This window comes from Diadema antillarum, unplaced genomic scaffold (genome assembly GCF_040938485.1).
Source record: "Diadema antillarum isolate AM-2024a unplaced genomic scaffold, OU_Dant_1.0 seq00001469_RagTag, whole genome shotgun sequence".
NCBI classification, from domain to species: Eukaryota; Metazoa; Echinodermata; class Echinoidea; order Diadematoida; family Diadematidae; genus Diadema; species Diadema antillarum.
In genome coordinates, this window is record NW_027272208.1 from 130,068 (window position 1) to 137,101 (window position 7,034).

A 7,034-nucleotide genomic window follows, 5' to 3' on the forward strand; every position below is an offset into this window, starting at 1 on the left:
ATGCAGTGTCATATAGCCACTGGTGCCAGAGGAAAATATTACACAAGTATTTATGCATGCCGAATGAAGTAGAAATTCACTGTCATCTTATAATAAAAGAAGAAATTCAGTTAACTAAATATAGGACAGTCATCATAAGTAGGCGGAAAGTTATAATCTCTTAGTAATAATGATAACAAATACTTCCTCTTCTTCTGTAGAAATGCATCCTTCATAGTTGAACACTGAAACAAACACTGGTAATGGTAAGCACAAACGATTTTCTCGTTGTGAGTGATGCTCGTGACTTGTATCCGGGACGTGGCATTATTTAAAGAAGTGCCAATGAGCTGCAGGGCTAGTTAAGATAAAATCCTAGAAATTAGAGGCCGCACTTATTGCACTTTAGCTGTCTTCACCATGGCATTTTTTTTTTTTGCTTTTGTTATTTTTTTTGTACAACTTTCGACAAAAAGGGGGTCTAAAATAGACATTAAGACTTCGTCATTTAATGAGTTAGAAGGAAAGGAGCATATAAGCTCAATACATTTACAAAACACATTGAATTACCATTCGTTTTCTGCATAGCTGCCGAATATCATCATATTAAAACGTTTTGAAACTGACAAAGAATACTCCTAGCTTGTTTTGGGAGATTTACATTGTTAGATATTTGGACATTATTAGCTGTCATAAACGTTCTCTCACAACGTTTTCCTGTGGGTTGCATTGACTAAGTGTATTAGACATCATAGTAACACGAGTATATATTAAAATTAGCAATTCATGCAGAAATTCAAAGAAAGCAGCAGTAATTCAAAATCAGTGAGCTTGCGAGACAAGGCTTTTGTTAACTGTGATTATAAAAGACTGCATTTCACACTGGCATTCGCATTATTTCGTGGGCATACCCCGGCACAAACACAGCTCTCAGTTTACATAGTGGAGCCACGGTTTTTGCCATATTGTTCGATCTCTAGTTAACAGAAAAGAGATTGTAATATCAAATCATGCAGAAATTAAAAAGCTTTTTTTGACAGCAAAGCTTTAAAAAATGTACTAATCACACACAAATCTTAGTTTCCTCATGATATACAGGAAGTAAAGTCTGGTAAAAACAAAACAAAAAAAAAACTTAGAAAACTTAGAAAACTATAAACTCACCGATTACGAAATATTCTGATTCTGACCCTCTGATTATAAGACCGATGGAAGATTGGTCAACTGATGTCGTGGGTAAGCAATGGAGAATTGAGTTCCTTATCGGAGGAACACAAGGGCGTAAACCAGTTGAACTAACTTTGGGCGACTGGGTAAACTGCGTTCCAGCACCAGTGGCAGAGTTGGTAAGAATGCGACCGTCTTGACAAGGGGAGGGGAAAGAGGGGGTCTTTTTCTTTTTCCCCTTTTTCGGGAGGGGGGGGGGTTCATTGCTAGTGTGTTGTGCATTGGCTGTTGAGCGTTATTTGATTTTTATGAAATATCGGCTTAATATACATTGTATTTACATGTAGTTTTTTTTTCTTTTTTCTTTTTTTTTTGGCAAATGAAACATTCCACTGAAAAAGAAATGATGTCTCCTGTCCAGCAGTACGCGGTAAGGAAGTTTCTCGACTGTTTTGTTGCCATACCTGAAAGTTTCAAATTACTAATATTACAGTGTATTTTGGATGAATCATGCAGTGATGTGAGATAAATCTATACTACGAGATTAAGCTTTACCTTGGGCACGGTCCTACGAATTATTTTCGAACCTGTCATGTTCAAAATGCTTTACTTTTTCTGCATCATATGATGCGCTGAAAAAAAAAGAAGAAATGTCCAACGAAATGCACATTGAAAACAAAAGCTGCGAGGGTACTTGATGAAAGGTCGGCTCATAACAGAAACCAGGGTGGTCAGGCCGTGTAGCGGAATACGAAAATGAGTTACATGTATGTCAGTAAAGTTATGAAATCGAAGCCCCTTCCCCTCCCTTCTTCCTGCGTGTCACTCGGTTCGGCCAGTACCTGAACCTGATGTGCGCTAACTGATGATCTTTGAACACCAAACGACAGAATTTAGATAACAAAATGGGGATTAATTAACTGTCGTAATCATTCGGTGTACACCTTGTTATCGTGACGAACTCTAAATGATTAACACGGCCGAGAAAGACAGAGCCGACGGGAGAGAGAGAAAGAGAGGCTGGAGGTCATAATTATGCTGCTAAAAATGTCGCCATAATCAGTGTGGCCAGATCGCGAATATTTCATAGTAATATGAGCCCGATGTTACGATCTCAATTGGTTGGCACCCAGATATTCAGTTTACAAGACTTTTGGATTTTATATCTTATTGTGCTCTAAACTTCACTATAACTCGCCCGTGTAATATCATGTCATCATGGGATTGGATGTAATATTCGCAAAAATATTTGTTCACGACTGTCACTGAGATTAGTGGTGAAAAATCATCCGTAATAAACACCGAAAAATTTATCTAATGGTTATATCTCCCATTAGCCTAAGTGTCGCTGCGTTGCAATTATAGCAATCATCAAACAAACTAGACTAATAAAGGTGAAATACGCAAACACATTGATAATCCTTTGAGTTCTATAATCAATATTGGTGACAGGGAATGTCTACTGAGGACAGAAACTCGTCTCTGAAGTCATGCATACAATTTTAGAAATATAGTAATGCTGGATCTCAGGCAATTACGAAGTAATGTCGACTTTAAAAAAAAAAGTAACATCCTCCACGTATATTTTGATTTATACAAGTTATTCATGCGTCCTTCGTGTTTCCATGGACAGTAATGCATGAAATAATATGGTTCTTTGGCTTTTTTGGGGGTAATATCATGAATATATTGCTTTTATCATGTTTCTAAGATGATGAGCAGATTATGTTGCTAATATAATTCACCTATAGGCCTACAAAGGAACTGTAGATGAGAAACTGAGAGGGAGTTAAATTTGTCAATTGAAAATCGTTAAAGTGTAAATAATTAAGATTTCGTCATAACCACGCCACGGCCACCATCAAAATCATCACCTTTCAATTACTATCACTCGGCATAAACATGATCATCATTAATATGACCACAATTAAAAATCCTCTATGCCATCATCATAGTTACCACCCCTACCATCACTGCAACCAATCCTGCCGTGACCATCTTAACTATCCCAACCATAACAATTATACACTGTACTGTCATCATCCACTTTGTACAATCATACTCACCCTTGCCATCATTTTCAAAACCACCATAACCATACATGACATGTAATCAACACTGTCGTCATCACCTTTACCATCATCACAACCACAATAATCAGAATCAGAATCAGAATCACCGTCAATGTGATCAACACAGTCACCATCACCACTGTCAGTTATCACCATCATGCTCGTCATTATCAGCAATATGAATTCCTTTCACAGTCGTCCCACCTGAAACAAATAAACCAAAACACACTCTTTCAAACATCTCAAATTTCTCTTCTTGAAACAGATCGCTGGGTCGAATGGTCGGCTGGTATTAAATCTGTTTTATTCATTTCTCAATATAATTGACCATGTGTGAACAGTTGTAATCTTCTTTCGGAACAGCATGTGGAAGGTGCTCACGCCTCAATCATAGGTAACAGAACGGTACGACAGAGCTCTGCCACAAACAGATCGGTAGAGACATTTTAACACGTATGAATGGGAAAGATTCAAAGGATATCTGAATCACAAAAGCCAAGCAAAAAGAGAACCAAAGTCCCCCATTGAAGTCATGATAGCCATATGTACAATGACCCATATTATGTCAGACTAATGCTCTCTCTAGTCCAGTTGGAGCGCTTGACTTAGAGGAAGTATCTAGGGATATAGATAACCATGGTACAGTAGGAAAACAAACGGATGTAAAGCAGGCAGATGTTTCCTTACAGAAACCACAAACTCCAACAAACTGGGCAGATGGAGCCGTGTTTGAGGAAATCGTACCCTACCCTATCCCGTCACTGCAGGTTGTGATTTAGTATGCTTATTGAAGTTGAACGTCAGATATTTTGCTATTCAACTTACCAACGAGCATACCACCTGATATGGAGCTTGATAAAGAGCAAATAAATGCAGCGCAATCAATATATTCATTAGTTTTTGTTTGTATGTTTGTTTGTTTTTCAAACAGAACACCCAATGCGCTACCTTTGGCATTGCTACAGCACACTCACTAATTCACCAAAGCGATGGAATGGCTACTTGCCACCAATAACCGTTTTTCTAGACAATATCGTTTGTGAACAGATCATGAAAGTAAAGAAAAGCATGAAAAGCATGTTGGCAACTTACAATCCATCACATACCAGAGCATCTCCACGATTATCGTTTGTTATTCAGGTAAGAAAAGTAATAAGTCACCAGAGTAACTTTCTCTGGCTTATACGTTTGATCAGCACGAGATGTGCCCTCTCCCGGACAAGATTTCATGAAGTCTCAACCCTTTGTGCGCTTTGAGTGAGAATTCGCACAGAGAGCCCAATATAATAGCATCGTACGCACTGTCAAAAGTTCCTGGCACATAAAGAGTCGAGAACCACAACTAGTGTGATCTACATCCATATTTGTATCTCCAGGAGCAACGACCACAAGTATTTACCTTGAATTTACCTTGAAGTGCCACACCTCCATCTTCATGTAGATAGATTGCAAGGGTGGCAGGGTTTAGGGAGCTTTGTAGCCCCTTAGTAACCCAATTTGGACAATTTCTTTTTGAAGGTAAACCTAACCACATCGAGTGTTCAATGTGTATTACATTTATGCTTCAAAGTCAACAAAGCATGAATATTGAAAAGTACCCAGGCAAAAGCTTCTCTTGGAACAATTGAAACCATGGCATCAAAATATGCATTTTGTTTGTCTGTTGGTTGTTTGTTTGTTTGCTTGTTTTTTTTTTTTATATTATTGATATTGTTGTTGTTGTTGTGTTTTTTGTTCTTTTGTTGTTTCTGTTTTGTTTTGTTTTTGTTTGTTTGTTGTTGTTGGTTTTTTTTTTTTCGGGGGGGGGGGGGGGGGGTATGTATTTTGTTCTTTTAATAGCTCTTCATATTCCTTAGTGAACTGTTCTGTCAACTTCGATCTCCGACTCATTGCAGTATGACTAACTATCATACGACCTACATCGTACTTGGTCATGCTGGACTACATAGTTCAAAGAAGCCAATGCACTGACAATCCTGATTTTGTGACTCCATCTGTAGCTACCTAAGAGCCATATTAGGTAAAACACTCGCTACTTTTAACACGTTGGCAGCAGCATTTCAACATGGATTCAAGAGTTGACTGGCAGTTTTCTTTGTCAGATGTGCACTCTTGAATTGTCATTGTTTACACCTGGCAGCTAAGGTCTATATTCACTCTATATGCATATGATATGTTAATGAACAAGATGTATCATGCTGTAGGGATATTCAAATTCAATCTGGCTCTGAAATGTCAATGACAACTCACATTCCGAATACTGTATATGTCAAACTACTGTAAACAGTATGCATGAAAAGTTCATAGTATCAGAAAGTCTTGACTTAAGGTGCACTCCCGTTATAACGAAGTCCTCGGGACCAGCGGGGTTTTTGTAGTTGTTGCTGTTATTACAATAAAATGTCTTTATAGCAGAACAGTAAAAGGACATTTATAGAGTAAATAGATGATATTATGACCTCATTGTAACAAGCATGTTATAACTGTGTTCGTTATAATGGGAGTACACTTCTTTCTCTTCTCTTCTCATCTCATCTCTTCTCTTTTCCTTTCTATTCTCTTCCCTTTCTTGCTCTTCTCTTTTCTATTCTCTTCACTTCAATTATCTTCTCTCCTCTACTCTTCTTCTCCCCTCCTCTCTTCCCTTCTCTTTTTTTTCTATTCTCCTCTCTTCTATTATCTATCTCTGTAATTAATTTTCCATTCTCACTTCTTCTAAACGCTTTGAGCACTTCTGTGGATATAGTGCTACATGTGTATATAAATAATCATTATTATCACTATTTATCATCTTCTGTTCCATTCTCTTCTGTATTATCTCCTCTTCTTTTCCTTTCTCTTTTATAATTGAAGGGGTCAGTGCAATATAGTGCTAACCCACACTTTTGTCAAAATTGAGTTACATGCATTTTCAGAGTCCTTATCCTTCACTCTAGCCTTTGTGAAAATATCATATTTGAATTCACCCAATAAGATGGTAAAAAATGCATGCATTTATCTTTCATTACTGTACAATGTATGGGCTTTCCAAACATTCAACAGCGTTTATCTCAAAATGACTATTGTGTGGGTTAGCACTATATTGCACTGACCCCTTCAATTTGATCTTCTCTTCCCTTCTCTTCTGTATCATCTTCTCTCCTCTTCCCTTCTATCTCTTTCTCTCCATGTAGCTTTATATCAAAGAGATTATAGGGTTATAGAGTAAGCAGTCGTCATACACGTGCGTACAAACAAAGCATCCAAAATTGAAGAGGGAGATCCAGGTATTTGATTTCAGTTTATGTTCAAGTCAAATCTGGTCTCATCATATCTGGAGTGATTTTTTTTAACTCTTCATAACACAATTCCTTTTTCAGAAATGCAATGTGGTTGATCGTTCAGATATTAGTTTCTACGATAATATCATGTCATTCAGACTATTTCGTAGAGTCCAGACTTTTTTGTTACTCACAAAAAACAATGGGAACTTGAGTGTAGACTAGAAAGTAGTTTGAGCATTATGACGTTTGTTTTGCGTACATACATGTATCCACTTAGAGTGAAGACGCCATAAAATCAAACAACATCAGCAACATAATGACATTTGAGCATTATGATTACTTGAGCATTGTGACGTAACTATAAAACGGCACAAGGCTGACTGCATCGCACATTCAAGTCGAGTGCATTTAAACAGTGTGCTGCCATCTACTGTTCAATGAATGCACAGGATCAAGGCAATGGCAGCACCTACAACCCAAAATGGCAGCTCCCTTGTCTTGTGCGGCCGCCTCCACTCTGGACTACGCCCTCTTGTGGTGTAATTTCTTTGCT